The following is a 16,504-nucleotide window of genomic DNA, read 5'->3' as shown; positions in this document are numbered from 1 at the left end:
GGACACCAGGCTTGAGTCCTGAGGGCATTCAGAGATCTACAAACTGGGACAGACTCCTTTTGGCCAACATCTATCTAAAACTATGGGATCTCGGTCCATGTATTCATGGCAGAACCCCAGGAGTCACTTCTCAAGTGGAAACATGAGCCCAGAGTTGTACAGCTGACAGTAAGGACCTCCTATACCAGAGCCAGAGAAGACCCCGGGGGCTTGTTCCTTTTCGTGTTCCTGTGGGCATCACAAAGCCTAGTACTGTAAGTGCTTTCCTCTGCTGATCCCAAACACCAAGAGAGAATGGACAATTGTTCCTCCTGGATGACAAACACAAAGTACTCATGTTTCTCCTTAAGGCGTACTGTGAAAATTCAAACATCCACACCGTGTTATGAAGGAGAACACCCAGGTGCCAGAGACGCACTGGGGATGGGGAGCACTTGGTCCCCTTTCTCTGCATCCATGACCTCCAGCCTCCACAAACCATGAGACCCCACACCCCCTGACTGGAAGTGCAAGTGTATCTGCATCTCCAGCTCAGTAAGCTTCACATTGTAGAAGTATGTTCTCATGTTCCTCCAGTAACAGTTATAAGGGATGGCTGCACCCTTGGCCAACCCAAACATGCCTGATAAACCTGTAATAAAGTAGAACCACAGTACCAATAATCCCATAAAACTGAACCACTGCGTGTTGTAGCTTAAAATGTATCCGTGCTTCCACCAATGGGGGATCCTAAAACCCAGCTCCCTGGCAATCCAAGTGGTGACTTCCTACCCTAAGGTTTAGGCACGGACTCTGATTTTAGGGTCAGGAGCTACAAAATTGAAGGGGACACCAGCTGAAAACCAGAGTGTAGAAGAAGAGGGTAGGGAGTAGGAGTCAACAGATGGATGGGGGCGGAGTTCAGGATGATGAATAAGTTCCAGGATAAGTGGAAAATACTAAAAACCAAAAAGTCTGAGGGAATATGATGGAAAGATACAGGAATCGAACACTGAAGTTTAGCTTCATGAAACATTTACTTCATTTTCTTAGATTTCTCATGTCACTGCATCAGGTGAACTTGTTTTTAGGCCGGGGACCAAAAATCGCTAGTTTAGCCTAAGACTCCCAGGGTCCTGTCCAGTTCCAGAAAAATAGATTCTATAATTTTGAGGCAAAGCGCCATCTCAGAGTCGCCAAAGAAGAATGGAGAGGATTAAGAGAGAAAAGAGGAACCAAAGGAAGGAGATCCAGGGAGAGAGAACACATGTCAACACGAGGCATTCTGAAGTCAGGGTCACTCCATAGTAGGACTTGGAAACAAAGATATTTGATCACAAGGCAGCTCCCCTCCAGCAGAGGCTCGGTCTGCAGCCGGTCCCCGGCCGGTCATGGGCTGGCCTCGTCAGACCAGAGCAGACCGTGTGTTAGCATGCATGAAGTCCCATCAGGGACTCCGCTAAAGATGGCGCAGCCTTATTAGTGGGACAGAGGGCACAATGTCCATAGAGGGAAGAGAAGAGAGCATATACATGCAAACACATCTCCAAACGACCTTGCTTGTTTAGTTGTACCAGGAGCTCCTAAGGCCTGGCTACAGCATTCTTCCACTCACATTCCTACCTGCCCCCGCAGGGTCATGGCCTTGAGAACGTGACCTCTACCAAGTCCGAGATTTTTGTCTGTTTTGTAGACTACTGTTGACCCCCGGTGCCCACGGTTGTGCCTAATATACAGTAAGTGCTCAATAAATATTTGTTGAAGGGACAGAATCACACGTATGTGACAGGGAGACTGCCAAAACAGAGTTATTCCCAAAGGTTAGTCTACCCCTCATTGCTCCCACCGCCACCCCCTCTACCGTCTGCAGTCCGTGATCATGATCCCTGCTGGCTTTGGGTAGACTATTCCACAAACCTGAATGACTTTACCTCCTTCCCAAACGTTTCTCTGGGCAAGATTTTGCCTCATGAAGCAGCACCTGGTGTCCATAGAGGATTCCTTGCAAAGCTCTCCGTGCATTCTGATCCTTGAGGCATGGCGTCATGAATGCAAATCCACTGCACCTGGGCCAAGGGCACGCCAATGCCCAACTTGCAGGCCTTTACAGTGAACTAATTGATGTGGTAATGAGTCCTGAAGCTGGGATTACCTTCCAGAGTGAGACTCACAACAGGCCCTCCATAAATGTTTTCTGATGGTGGCCAAGTAGGCAAGTTCAGTCCTTTCTCCCCAGAAACACGATACTGCTTTCTGTACCAACAAGGATTAATTCAAATCCCTAGTGAACAGTCCAGGATATGAAAATTACGGTAATCTAATCTTATAGAGGAAGAAGTATGAATCATCATTACACGGTCTGACAAAGAGCAAAATGATCAATCCCAGGCTGGAGCAGAGGTTAGGGGCCAAGGTCACGGCTCCTCGGGGGGCTAGAAACCAAACGGCGGGACCCAGCAGCCAACATCAGACAGGCAACACGGCAGTTTTCATCCCAAAGGCGGAAAAGCAAGGAACAACAGAGCTAGGTTCCCAGGACCACACTTCAAAGATTTTTATTCTGAAAAGGCAGAGGAGAGGGACCTGGGGCCCCAAATCCTTGTGTATTCTGTCTTCTGACTCTGGTGTAAACTTCTCAAGCTCTGGGGTTTCCTTATAGGTAGGAACCGAAAGGCCTGCAGAATCACGGCACCTCAAAAGTTATCAGAAACCCCCATCGTCCCCAGGGGATAACAACAGGATGCACATAGGACAAGCAGAGCGACAGGTCACAACGCCTCACAGAACATTCTTCTGACGACAACAGAAGAAACTACAGTTTTGAAGGAAGGTCTTGGCCGTTTCCTGAAACTTGCAAAAAAAAAAAGAGCAAGGAAGGTCCCCCTCTACCATCAAGAAACCACAGCCCCAGGGCACTAGGGAAGCTGGTCAGCGTGCCCGCAGGCCTGAACCATCACTGGCGTTCTTGCTTTTTTCTTTTGCACAGCTGTGTTCAATTTTCTGTCCTTGGGGTTTTAAAGGAACATTTCTTCTAGGGCCAGGATTCTCAAGTTTTATGGTTATACAACTCCCTCCCAGGGCCAAAAAATGTTTGAAAAGCCTAAACCCAGCAAAGAGAATTACTAAAAGGATCCAAATGAAAGTGAAATAAAAAGTTAGGACTCTTTCCAATTTACATTCAACCTCTTACTTAATCCTATCGTACCTTCTGTTTGTCCTTCAAGACGTTTGCTATATTTCTCATGCAAATGTAGGTGTGCATGTGTCTGTGAGTAAGAAACAGAAGACCAAAGGTGTATTTACATTCCCCCTGGTTTCTGTTTCCTATTTTATGGCAAATTTTATTTTTAATAAGGCCTACATCTTACTTACACTGGGTTTAAGAAAAGATCACAAAAAAGATTCCTTTAGGATTTTTATGTGCTTGTTTGTTTTTCCTATTTGGAGAGCTGCATACCTCCTAGTTTTGGGTAGTCGAACAACAGTTTTTTAAGAACTTACATATTTTGGGGCGCCTGGGTGGCTCAGTGGGTTAAGCCGCTGCCTTCGGCTCAGGTCATGATCTCAGGGTCCTGGGATCGAGTCCCGCATCGGGCTCTCTGCTTGGCAGGAAGCCTGCTTCCCTCTCTCTCTCTCTGCCTGCCTCTCTGTCTGCTTGTGATCTCTCTCTGTCAAATCAATAAATAAAATCTTTAAAAAAAAAAAAAAAAAAAAAAGAACTTACATATTTTTGCTTAAAAAGTCAAACCGGGGGGTGCCTGGGTGGCTCAGTGGGTTAAAGCCTCTGCCTTCGGCTCAGGTCATGATCCCGGGGTCCTAGGATCGAGCCCCACATTGGTCTCTCGGCTCAGCTTCTCCTGTCCCCCTGCCTCTCTGCCTACTTGTGATCTGTCAAATAAATAAATAATCTTTTAAAAAAAGTCAAACCGGTGGCATTCATCACTGTAATACTCTAAGCTAAGTACATTATCAACATTCAAAAATCATTGCTCCCCAACATGCCCCGAAAGAGAGCATAAGGCCCTCCCCAGCCCATGAAATGCTAACTAGGTTTCTGAATGCAGCCATATAAGGTTATTTCGGAAAATCCAGAAGTCCCTTACCTGTCTTCTTCTGTTCTTCTCTCTTCCTGTCACCTCCATTCCCACATCTCAAAGAAAACTGCCCCAAGTCTCTGTCTACATCAGATCACAAACATCACTTTTATGTCTGCCTCCCTGCGTCTCCCAAAGGCTAGTCATCTGCTTCATACACTCGTCTGATCTGACAAAGCCAAATTCAGGCTTTGGGGCCTGAGGTTTGTGACACAGCCCACACCACCCACATTAGAGGCCTGGCCGCCTCCCAAGACAAACAAGACGTTTTTGAGAAACAAAGTAATGTGCACAGATCCACCCCGGGCAGGAAGAAATGGAATCAGTCCCCCTCCGTAAAATGATCTGAAACGTGGTCAGCAGCACCTGCTTAATACAGTCCAACTCTCCAAAAACCATTAAAAACACAGTAAACTGACCTTGTCTGCCCCGAGTCATGGTGATCACCCAAGGCCAACTTCTCTCAAGAAGCAGTCGGGAGGAGAGGAGACCAAACCCTCTATTTGCAGTCACTCTCTCCTGCTCTTTTTAAAATCAAGATTATCAAAGCGCCTGGTAGGGGCACCTGGGTGACGCAGTCAGTTAAGCATCCAACTCTTGGTTTCAGCCCAGGTCCTGATCTCGGGGTCAGGAGATTAAGCCCTAAGTCGGGCTCTGTGCTGAGCACGGAGTCTGCGTGTAAAACTCTCTCTCCCTCTCCTTCTATCCCTCCCTGCTGCGCACACGCGCATTCTCTCCCTCTCTAAAATGAATAAATACATCTCAAAGAAAAAAAAAAAGTTAGCATGGCCCTACAGGCAAAAGTATAGGTTGAAGTTCAAATGATTCCTCTCAGATAAGCACTCTAATTCTCGAGGTGATTGGAAGTTGCCGCAAGTCAGTAAAATCTCTACACCTGGGTGGGGAGCCGCTGAAAAGACAGGCTTGTAAAGTCAGGGTTTCTCTGAAGCTGCTGATTTCCTCATGGAAGAAAATCCACTTCTAACCAAGTAGGACCCACACCACTATGTTGTTTTCTTGTAATCTTGACTGAAAAACCCTGTGCTCCAAAACAAATTAAGATGTTTCTTTCCGGGGTGCCTGGGTGGCTCAGTTGTAAGCATCTGCCTTTGTCATATCCAGGGTCCCGGTAGAATCGTCCCGCATCGGGCTCCCTGCTCAGCAGGAAGCCTGCTTCTCCCTCTCTCACTCCCCCTGCTTGTGTTCCCTTTCTTGCTGTGTCTCTGTCAAATAAATAAAATATTAAAAAAAAAAAAAAGTTTCTTTCAGAACAAGAATGTTTAAATGAAAGTAATACTGAAATGTTCTGCCTTCAAAATCTCCCAGAGCCTGTCCCCTACATATAGAATGAAACACAACCAAACAAAAAGGACCATATTAAAGTTTCTTTAAAAAAAAAAACACACTCAACAGGGGTGTCTGAGAGGCTCAGTCAGTTGAGTGACCAACTCTTGGTTTCCTCTTGGGTCACGATCTCAGGGTTATAAGATCAAACCCCACAATAGGCTCCCTCCTGGGTGCGGAGTCTGCTTGGGTTTCTCTCCCTGTCCCTCTCCCTCATGCTCACTCTCTCAAAGAAATAAAATATTTTAGAATATAAGTAAATAAATAAATAACCACATACAAAAGTAATCCTTGGAGGGAGCCTTCAATCAGGGCTTGAAAAGTTTTTTTTGTTTGTTTGATAGAGAGAGAGAGAGAGAGAGAAAGAGTGAGAGGGGGAACAGAAGAAGGGGGAGTGGTAGAGGGAGAAGAGGGCTCCCCACTGAGCAGGGAGCCTGATGTGGGGCTTGATTCCAGGACCCTGGGATCATGACCTGAGCCGAAGGTAGATGCTTAACGACTGAGCCACCCAGGCGCCCTGAAAAGTTTTCTAATTCCTAATGTTTTCTAATTTCATGCCAAGCCAGTTAGAAGACACTGGATTTCAAATATATAGTTTTCTATTAGGTCATTTATATTCCACATAAGAAAAGACAGAAAGTGAACTAAGAACACTTGCACACGCACCCCACAAGCGTGCACGCGCACACACACTCACACAGGCACACACATCTTGTAAAAGAAAAACAAACAGCACTATTTGGTCTCATCCAAAATGAACAGCCTGGGGCGCCTGGGTGGCTCAGTGGGTTAAGCCTCTGCCTTTGGCTCAGGTCATGATCTCAGGATCCTGGGATGGAGCCCCACATCGGGCTCTCTGCTCAGCGGGGAGCCTGCTTCCCCCCTCTCTCTCTGCCTGCCTCTCTGCCTACTTGTGATCTCTGTCTGTCAAATAAATAAAATCTTTTAAAAAAAAAAAGTCATGTGCTTAAAACATGTGTTTGCTCAAAACATTAAATGGGCTTTATTGCCTAGTTTTCTCAAGAGAAGGTGAAGACTGGGTTGTTGCTCTGTAACATGTTATAGAACATGTATCTTTAAAAAGTGCTTTTCCGGGACGCCTGGGTGGCTCAGTTGGTTAAGCAGCTGCCTTCGGCTCAGGTCATGATCCCAGTCCTGGGATTGAGTCCAACATCGGGCTCCTTGCTCAGCAAGGAGCCTGCTTCTCCCTCTGCCTCTGCCTGCCATTCTGTCTGCCTGTGCTCGCTCTCTCTCCCTCTCTCTCTCTGACAAATAAATAAATAAAATCTTTTAAAAAAAAAAAAAAGTGCTTTTCCACAATCTTGACTAGTAAAGAGGCATGGAGGAAGAACACGCTAAAGTCAATGCACTTTTGAGGTTTACAAAGCACAACTTCCTCAGGCACTGGTATGGGGACCTTTTGAGAAAGTTCCCGTGTTTCTCCCCACCTCGCATAGTCTCAGTGGTCCCAGCACTGAGTTCCCCAATGTCCAAAGACACACAAAGCAGCAATGTATAGAGAGCCCGAACCTTTGCTGCGTCTAAAACCATGGGCTGCCTTTTCTCTCTATTCTGATGTCAAATGATGATTTTTAAATGATTCACTCCAAACTTCAAAAAAGCCCATTATTAGTAAAATCCTCCTCTCAGATTTCTCCCAATCGAAATAAAAGAAAATCAAAACCATCAGAGAACAAAGCAAAGAATGACACTCTTCTCTGGACCCCAGCCTAGCTCTACTCTCCTGCCCCACCCCAACCTACACGTTGGCAGCTTCCTGGATGCAGAATTTACACCTGAAGTTACTGGCTCCAAGGGAAGAGATGGCCTTCAAACCCTACCAGCACTCCGGCGATTCAGTGGAGCACGAAAGGATCCCAGAGCAATTTTCACCAGAGTGCAGTTCCAGCCAAACTTCTAAGAACAGGTGCCCCACCTCTCTCAACTCTAGCATTTCACATTCCCTCTTCAACCCATTTTCTGGAGTCACCCCTACTGAGCTACTCTTGCCAAGGTCATCGACAGCATCCATCTTGGCAATTCCAGTGGACACCTCCATCCTCCTCTTCCTGATTATCCAGTAGCACCAGCTCTGTGGACACCACCCTCCTTTCACCTGAGCTTCATGACCTTCTACCCCTCCACTTTCCTTCCTCCCTGCTGACCCCTTCTCAGGTTTCTTTTTGGCTATCTTCCATCTCATTCTGGGCCTCATTTGTGCATACACACACACACAAATGGGTGCGCACGCACACAGAGTTTTCATCCTTTCTTACGGATGTACCGATCATCTAAATGCTACCTACATTCAGGATTGCTCCTCTGAGTTCCAGACTCAAGTTCAATTATCTACCTAAGATCTCTACCAGGATATTTACCAAGTACCTCAAACTTAGTACATCTGTAACAGAACTCTTGACTCTCAAAGCTGGCCCTCCCCATTCGAACAAAACAAAACAAAACCTCCTCCCCAGTTTTTACTCCCTTCAGATGTTGCCAGGGCCAAAATCTGGGAATCATTCTTTTTTTTTTTTTTTTTTTTTTTTTTTTTGGAATCATTCTTAATTCCTCCCTTGGCCTCACTCCCTATCTCAGCTACCACCAAGTGCTGATGGTTACACCTCTAAGCTATCCCTTTTTATATATACAACAGCTTTATTGATATATCATTCATGTACCATACAATCCACCCATTTAAAGTATATCAGTTAATGGTTTTAGAATATTTATAGACCTGTATGACCACTATCAAAGCAATTTTAGATATTTTCATCACCCCAAAAAGAAACCATGTTTCCATTAGTAGTCATTTTCAATTTTCCCCTAGATACTCCAGTGCTGGGCAACTATTAATCTTTCTGTCTCTCTAGAACTTTCTAGAACTTTCATATAAATGGAATTATGCATTATGGTCTTTGTGTCTGGCTTTTTCGACTGAGCATATTTTCAAGATTCATCCATATTGCAGCATGTATCAGTACTTCATAATCTTTTACAGTTGAATAACATCTTATCACATGGATATACAATACTTTATCTGTCAGTTGACAGACATTGGGTTTTTTCCATTCTTCAGCAATTATGAATGATACTGCCATGAATATTTGTTTTTATACAGACATATGTTTTCATTTACCTTAAAAATATATGCAGGATCCTAAGGCAACTGGACGAAGAATTGCCAGACTGTTTTCCAAAGTAGCTGCTTTGGAAAGATTTTGCATTCTCACCAAGAGTGTAGGAGAGTTCAATTTCTCCACATCTTCACCAATACTCGTTACTGTCTTTCATAGTGGCCATGAAGTAATGTCACATTATGGTTTTGATTGCATTTCACCAATGGCTAGTGATGTTGAGAATCTTCTCATGTGCTTACTAGCCATTTGCCTATCTTCTTTGGAGAAATGTCTACTCAGATCTGTGCCTATTTTTGAATTTGGTTATCTTTTTATTACTGAGGTGTAAGAGTTCTTTATATATGCGACATATAAGTCCCATATCACATGATATGATCTGCAAACACTTTTTCCCATTCTGTGGGTTGTCTTTTCATTGTCTTAATAGCATCTTTTGATTAATTTTGTTGATGTCCAAGTTATCTGTTTTTCTTTTTCACTTGTGCTTTTGGTGTTGTATCTCAAAAAAAAAAAAAAATTGCCTAAAACAAGGTAATGAAGATTAATACCCATGTTGTCTTCTAAGAGTGTTATAATTTTAAGTCTTACATTAAGGCCATTGATCCACTTTGAACTAATTTTTGCATACTGTGTGAGGTAGTGGTCCAACTTTATTCCTTTTCATGTTGATATCCAGTGTCCCAGACCATTTGTTGAAGAGAATATTTCCCAAAGCATTGTCTTGGCACAACTGTCAAATATCAGTTACCATAAATGTATGGGTTTATTTCTGATCTATAAATTCTATTATAAAAATCTGTATGTCCATCCTTATGCCAGTTCCACACTGGCCTGATTATTGTGGCTCTATATTAAGTTTTGAAATCAGGAATTACAATTCTTCTTAGAAGAATTCCAATTCTTCTAAGATATTTTGGCTATTCCAGATCCCTTAAATGTCTATGTGAATTTTAGGGTCTGTCTGTCAATTTCTGCAAAGAATCCATCTGAGATTTTAATAGGGGTTGCATTGAATCTATAGAGAGTACTGCTATTATAACAACAGTAAATCTTCCAATTCATGGACACGAGATGTTTTATCATTTGTTTAAATTTTCTTTAATTTTTTTCAATAATGTTTTGTAGTTTTAAGAGTAAATTTTATACTTCTGATTACATTTATTCCTAAGTATTTTACTTTTTTTTTTCATACTATTAGAGGAGGAAATATTTTTTGAACTTGTTTATTAGTTCTGATAGTGTAGTGCATCACTTAGCCATTTCCATATCCATGATCATGTCAATGCAAACAGAGTTAGTTTTACTTCTTCCTCTCCAATTCAGGAGCCTTTTATTCCATATCCTTTCCTAGCAGCCCTGGCTAGAACTTCAGTACAATACTGCATAGAAATTCGATGAGAGTGGCCATCTTTGCCTTGTTCCTGGTCTTAGAGGGAAAGCTTTCAGTACTTCATATTAAGTGTGATGTTAACTGTGGGTTTCTCATAGATGCCCTTTTCAGGTTGAAGGACTCCCTTCAATTCCTACTTTGTTGTCATTCTTTGGTTTATTGTTGTTGTTGTTGTTGTTGTTTTCATCTTAAAGGGGTGTTAGAATTGTCAAATGCTTTCTCTCCATAAGACATACCTTTTCACACTTATGTTTCCTGCTGTATACACTCTGTACACCATCTCCAAGGCTCAGTATTTCTCATCTTTACAGGTGTTTACTTCAGGAAGTCCTGGACCATCCTATTCAAAAGTCTCTATCCGTCACTATCTCTTCTCCTGTCTATCATATAAACTTCAAAGCACTCAGCCATTATTATTATAAGTGCAAATTCTGATAACCCTTGTATAAAGTTCAGTATTTGCCAGCCTGTGTTTATCATCTTAATCCTCACAACAACCTCACTAGGTAGATGTTATTATCACCATTTTATACACGTGGAAGTTGAAAGAAGAGTTTAAGTGTCTTGTTCAAGGATATACAATTTTTAAGTGGCCGAGTCAGGTTGAAAACCCAGGTCCCCTAGCTCCTAAGACCATTCTCTTAAACATTTGCTATCATTTGCTATCCTATCTAGCAGTAACTGCTCTTACTTATTTCTTACCTTATTTGCCAATCTCATTTATTGATATATTTTTAGTATCTAACACCATGCATGGCTGGTGTTCATTAACTATTTAATGAACAAACGGAACCCTGGTCTCAAGATGCCCCACAAGAGAGGACTCTGGTAAGTACTGCTGACTATACACACCCAGGAGATTCACAAGGCTCTTTTGTTTTTGAGATCCTTCAGTAAGAAAGGTCACTTAACTTTAATTCAATGTTTTCTAAACTCATTTGAGCACAGACCAATCTTCTCACCACCCCTGTCCCCAGTGCATTAATAGTGTAGGGAACTGTTTTCCACGGAACACAATTCGAGAACCATTGCCCCAGAGAGGCAGTCCAGAAAGTACAGTTCCCAGAAGGGTGCTTCTGTTCCCCTTCCTGTGTCCGGCTCCATTGTCATCTAAAAAGTCTCTGCCATAGCTTCAGCTCAGCACAAAAAGAAAACCCCCAAATTAAGTTTTCCTTGTCTTTCCTGGTGCTCCTAAAGGGCCCATAGGACACTAAGGAGAAATAAAGATTTTTCCAACTATCAAAAAGGCTCATCTCCTGCGTATGTTTGTGGCCCTGTAATTTACCATAGAGAGAGCTTTAATTTTCTCAGAACTCTGGTTTCTCGAATGTGATTCAAACAAATTCACCCTGCATGATGTACTTTAATCTACATTCTCAGGATGTAGGCAAAGCCAATGATGTGCTAACCACAAAATTGTGTTTCTTTCCTAAATACTTACTGTAATGCTGATATTTAAATCATAGCTTCAGATGTAGAATGACTTCAAAATCTTTGTATCTCAGCTCTGTAAGTCTTCAAAGTCTTCTATTCGAACTCTCTCTGAAAAGGAGGAAAGAAAGAAAAATTTCAATGTTGAAATCTACGGAAGAAAATAGCAAACAATGTAAGACACCACACGTAGGAGCAAAGCAGGATACACTGCTGTGATTCATTTTCTGCTTCTAAAGAGCTTTGACTCTTTCAATTAGTCATCTACATCAGCTATAACAAATCACAGGCAGTGGTTAGAATACCTTTCAAAACCTCTTATAAGAAATACTCAATAAAAATCTGTTTCCCTTCATCTTAAACCCAGTGAATAAAGTCATTTCTACGCAATGGTTCTCCAAAGCCCTAATTTTTCCAAAGTGACTGAAATTTTATGCATTTGGTCTAACGACAAGAATTATCTTGAGTAAACATGAGCACTTTCTAAAATACAAATTTACAACAGCTCCAAATGAGGGGATTTGGGAAAGAAGGCTTGTAACAAAGGGAGACTTGAGAAAACAGAGAAGGATGGGTTGGAACTCATCAAGGAGTTAGATATGTAGAGCCAGAAGGAACTGACAAAGGCCCAATTCCTTAGAAATAAAAGAGATACTGAATAAAGAAGCTGGAGACTAGTGTAAACCCTTCTAGGGCATTCAGAGTGAATGACTGGGCTAGAACTTGGTCTATGCCATTAATCTGAGCAGGGAAAATCTTCTACATCTGTTTTCCTCACAGGCTTGGGAACGAGCAAAAACCCCACTCACACTGGGAGTACAACAGAGGAGGACTGCGGCATATGCACATTTTTCCATGTGAGTCTCCTAGCTGCATACAAGATAACTCGCTTGGTTCATTCCTTACACTCAAAATGGCTGACTGCCTGTGTGGCATCCCAATGACTCAGCCTGGGAGAGGGATACCAAACACAAGCAAGACTTCAGCCCTGAGATTCCACACTAAAGAAGAAAGCCCCTAGATGTATTAGTTTGTTAGTGGTCAGTGTTAGTGGTAAAACAGCACTGACTTCGGAAAACCTTTTGTTTCGGGCTACTGAGGCACTTCCTCCTAGCTCCTCCCAATGTCTCTTCAGCACTTCTTTGTATTACATTCTGAAAAAGTCATCTTAGCAAAGAGTTCGCTCAAGCACGGAAGGCACTGGACGGGACAGGAGACAATGACACACCAGCATTGTAAAGGACCAGACCTGGCATCAGTCCTCAGTTTTTAGAAACACAGGGGAGACATGGTGTCTGATCCTATCTTACTTATCTCGTGTAGAGAGAACGGGGATCATCTCCAGAAGCTCATGCTGAGACAACTTTTAAGGCAATCATCTTGTAGTGACAAGGGGGCACAGGGGAGCCAACCCATGTGAAGTTCCCCCAAAGCAAAAAAAACATTACTGTCACCCCTGCCCAGTAAAATTCAGACAGCTATGAACTCATTACTTAAAGCCACAAAGACGGTGGTGGTAAACACAGACAAACTATGGGGTTTAAGTAGACTGTTTTACATGCCAAAAAAAAAAAAATCTTTTTCCCTTCTCCCCCACAAATCTGTTTATTACTAAAAAGCTTTGGAGCCTTGTGAACTGGGCTAGACCAATTTAAGCCTGCCTTTCCCCTGGGGCCCCTCCTTAGTATACTAAACTGAGGAGGAATTTGCCTGCTTCAGAAAAGGAGACCCACTTTTCTGTCCTGGCCACAGAGAATGAAAAATGAAATTAATCCAAAGGAAAAGGGCCAAGAGAACCAAAAGAAGCCAAGACGTAAGGACAGGAGAAGAAATCATCTCTCAATCTTAGAGAGCCCAACGCTCTCCCCAGACTCCCATGTCTGATCTGCCCTCGGCTCATGTCTCTCAAGCGCCCTGTAGAGCAGGGGTTCTCAAGCTTGAGAGTGCAAAAGGGTCCCCTTGGAATTCTACACCTGCAGTTCAAGAAGAAAAAGACTCTACATGGAGATCATGAACCCGAGGACCAAGAAGGAGTTTGAAAGGCGTGGACCTGCATCACTAGTTTCAGGAATCTGGTTCACCCAAAGACCAAGGGAGAGTCACTAGGTACTAAAACTTCGTAATACAGCAACTGACAGGAAGACGAAACAAGAAATCAGCTTTCATGCACTCGAGATAACTTGGGGAAAGAAAAGAGCAAAACCACAATCAGGAAAGGGTCCAAATTAAGTGACAGGCTGATGTTTAGTAAACTAGTCAAACCTGCAGAACAGCAGCAAAACTTCCAGAGGAAAACAGGGCAATGGGGAAAGGAGAATCAGTGTGCAGCAGGCAGAGGAACCCAAGTCAAGGTCTTAGCTCGTCTTGCCAGGGCTTGCTCCATCCTTCTAAAGTATTCCTTCCTGGTCAAAAATCAACTTTTGCCTGGCTTTCGTACGAGTATCAACCCCTGTGCGAAACCTCTCACATGACTTTATGACCAATTCTCAACCAACTGTGTCTAGAGGGAAGACACACCAGAGAAAACCATACTTTTATCTTACGTTTCAAAAGAGAGGTTTGACAGAACATGCCAATGGAGGTGTCCACAGTGAAGGGACATTTCTGGTGAGTTTTATTCACGTACTACTTTACTACAGTGTCAGGTGCCTCAAGGTCCAGAGCATTTAGCTGGGTCTTCCTCCCCTCCCCCTCCAGCAGGCATCCAACAGTGGCTCCCTAATTACAGATCCTAGGGATGAGGCTTCCATGAGACCCACTTCCGCCCTGGTTACTTTCTCCCATCTTTCTTTTCCTGGATGCCTACAGCAAGGGAAGGAGTCTATTTAAGATCTTTTCAGGAGCAGGGCATCTGGAGTCTGCTTCAGATTCTCTCTCCCTCTCCCTCCTGCTCACTCTCTCTTTCTTTCTCTCTCCCTCTCTCAAATAAATAAAATCTTAAAAAAAAAAAAAAAGATATTTTCAGGAACCATGGGCATTTCCTCCTTACCCCCATACAAATCTCAAGATACCTTTCAGGATTCAGCTTCAATGCCTCCATTTCCGTGAGACCCTTCTCCGACTGTCTTATTCCTTCTTCAGTAAGCTTTCTGTCTCTTCACTTCCTGTCAATTATCTAATTATAGATGACCAGTATAGTGAATTCTAAACTACCTAGTATTTGATTAGCCAGAGCAGCAATAATATAACAAAATAATAATAATAATCATTGTTATTATTGGAACATTATAAATAATAAAATTTCTCCAAATCAACAAAACCGTGTACTTATTAGAAGGCACCCACTGACTGGAACTACACAATAACCTGTAGACTTCACCACGGGTCTATAGCTGTGTGGGGACAGTCCCATTCCATCACCTCACAGATATATACTTACTATATTGGTGTCTGAGGTGTCATTCCGCTAGCATTAATTCCAGGACCACACAAATTCATGGAAAAAACCATTAGTAAGTGACTGGACTGGTCATGTGCAGGAGCCAAGGTTAGAGGCAATTGAGCAATGACAACAGGAGGAAGTGACACAGGAGAGAGGGCAGCAGGGACATTGCGGGGGGAGGGGGATTCCCTTCAAAGATCACTGGGCCCACTGACATGACATTAGAAAGAAGAAAGGACAGGTATTGAGGACACACTCGGACCATCTAGGTTTCCATTTAATATAGGGGAAGGCGTACAAAATCTTGGTTAAAGAACGAAAAATAGACCATTTTAATAGTACTAACCACTGGCCCATTTTATTTGTCAAGTAATTTATAGGAGAGTTTGTCATCCTGAACTATTATGCTTGTACTATTTTTGCACATTAGGATAATAGCCACAGAATGGTGAAAGTTTTCCTAAATACTGGATTCTTCAAGAACTAAACGCTGGTAGCCTTTGCTGAGTAATGGTATACTAAATGCATCCCAAAGTATAATTCAACTATAGATATCTTTTGTACTCCTCTTGTTCAAGAGAGATGTCTTTCGTATGTTCATGCACTTTTTTCCCTCTAAAATGAGACTGTAGGTTTTTATCTCACATGGTTTTAGTATTTCATAGGCATGAAATACTCATCCCATTATGAAGGCTCATCCCATTAGTATTTCATAGGCATGAAGCCAGTGCTCAAACAATAGATTCTGAAAGAGTGACAGGGGAGCCAGTGTGCACAGGGCAGCTCATTCCCCTACAAGCGCTCTGGCAGTCAGCACGCCACCAGCTGAAGAAGGGTGCTCACCATCAAAATAGCAACTGACGCGGGGACACATGAAAGAGAGGTAGCTAAAATAAGCATCTCAATCCTCCCCAGTGAGATCCAGAAACTCCACCACCCTGCTGTCCTTGGGGCTCTCTTCCTAGGGGGACACATTTCCCACTTGATGGGCTTTCTGCTGCTACTTCAGTAGGTTTCCTATCACTCCATACATCACATTACAGCAACAGGTCTTAAAAGGGAGCATCCGGTCCTCTTATGTTTTCAAACACGCTCCTACAAAACCTTGGGAGGTGTTACACTTCAAAATCCAAAGGATGTGGGTATTACCTAAAATCACCTGTATAAAAATTAAGTTAAGGGGCACAATTCTCAATTTTACCTTCTGTCATGTATTTTTTTCAAACTCATTGGTGCCTTCTACTACTTGCCTTGTAGCAACCACAAAATGCATAAACAAGTAGCAAACAAACATTGAAGAAAAGTTCAGCTTGCTATTTGATGGACACATGTACTTGTGAATATGATCTTATGTTGTTTATAGCTCCCAAATATAGTCCTGTGGACCACATGTTTGCGTCCCCTGAAGTGAATACATTGAAGTTCTAGTCCCTAAGGTGATGGTATTTGTTGTTGGGGCCTTTGGGAGGTGATTAGGTCATGAAGGTGGAGCCTTCATCATGGGATGAGTGCTTTTATAAGAACAAACAGAGAGAGCTTGCTTCTTCTCTCTGCTCTCCACCCTATGAGGACACAGCAAGAAGGCGGCTGTCCGCAAACCAGGAAGAGGCCCACACAAGGCACTGAACCTGCCACCACCTTGATCTTGCTAGCCTCCAGAACTGTGAGAGATAAGTGTCTATCATTTAAGACAACCAGTCTATAGTACTCTTGTTGCAACAGCGCAAACTAAGGTATATAGTAAGAG

The 16,504-nt window shown here is 43.0% G+C and overlaps 1 protein-coding gene across 2 annotated transcripts in view; it reads right to left on the bottom strand.

Moving 5' to 3' along the window:
- The window catches only part of SVIL (supervillin), a 228,838-nt gene that overhangs the window by 153,866 nt on the left and 58,468 nt on the right, over positions 1–16,504 (bottom strand). For both annotated transcript variants that reach the window (XM_047743510.1, XM_047743511.1), the window contains exon 2: positions 11,386–11,486. The gene's annotated coding sequence lies outside the window, so the exon portion shown is untranslated. The remainder of the gene's footprint in view (positions 1–11,385; positions 11,487–16,504) is intronic.

The sequence above is a fragment of the Lutra lutra genome, chromosome 8, assembly GCF_902655055.1.
Source record: "Lutra lutra chromosome 8, mLutLut1.2, whole genome shotgun sequence".
Taxonomy (NCBI): Eukaryota; Metazoa; Chordata; class Mammalia; order Carnivora; family Mustelidae; genus Lutra; species Lutra lutra.
This window is presented reverse-complemented; position numbering and strand designations above follow the sequence as displayed.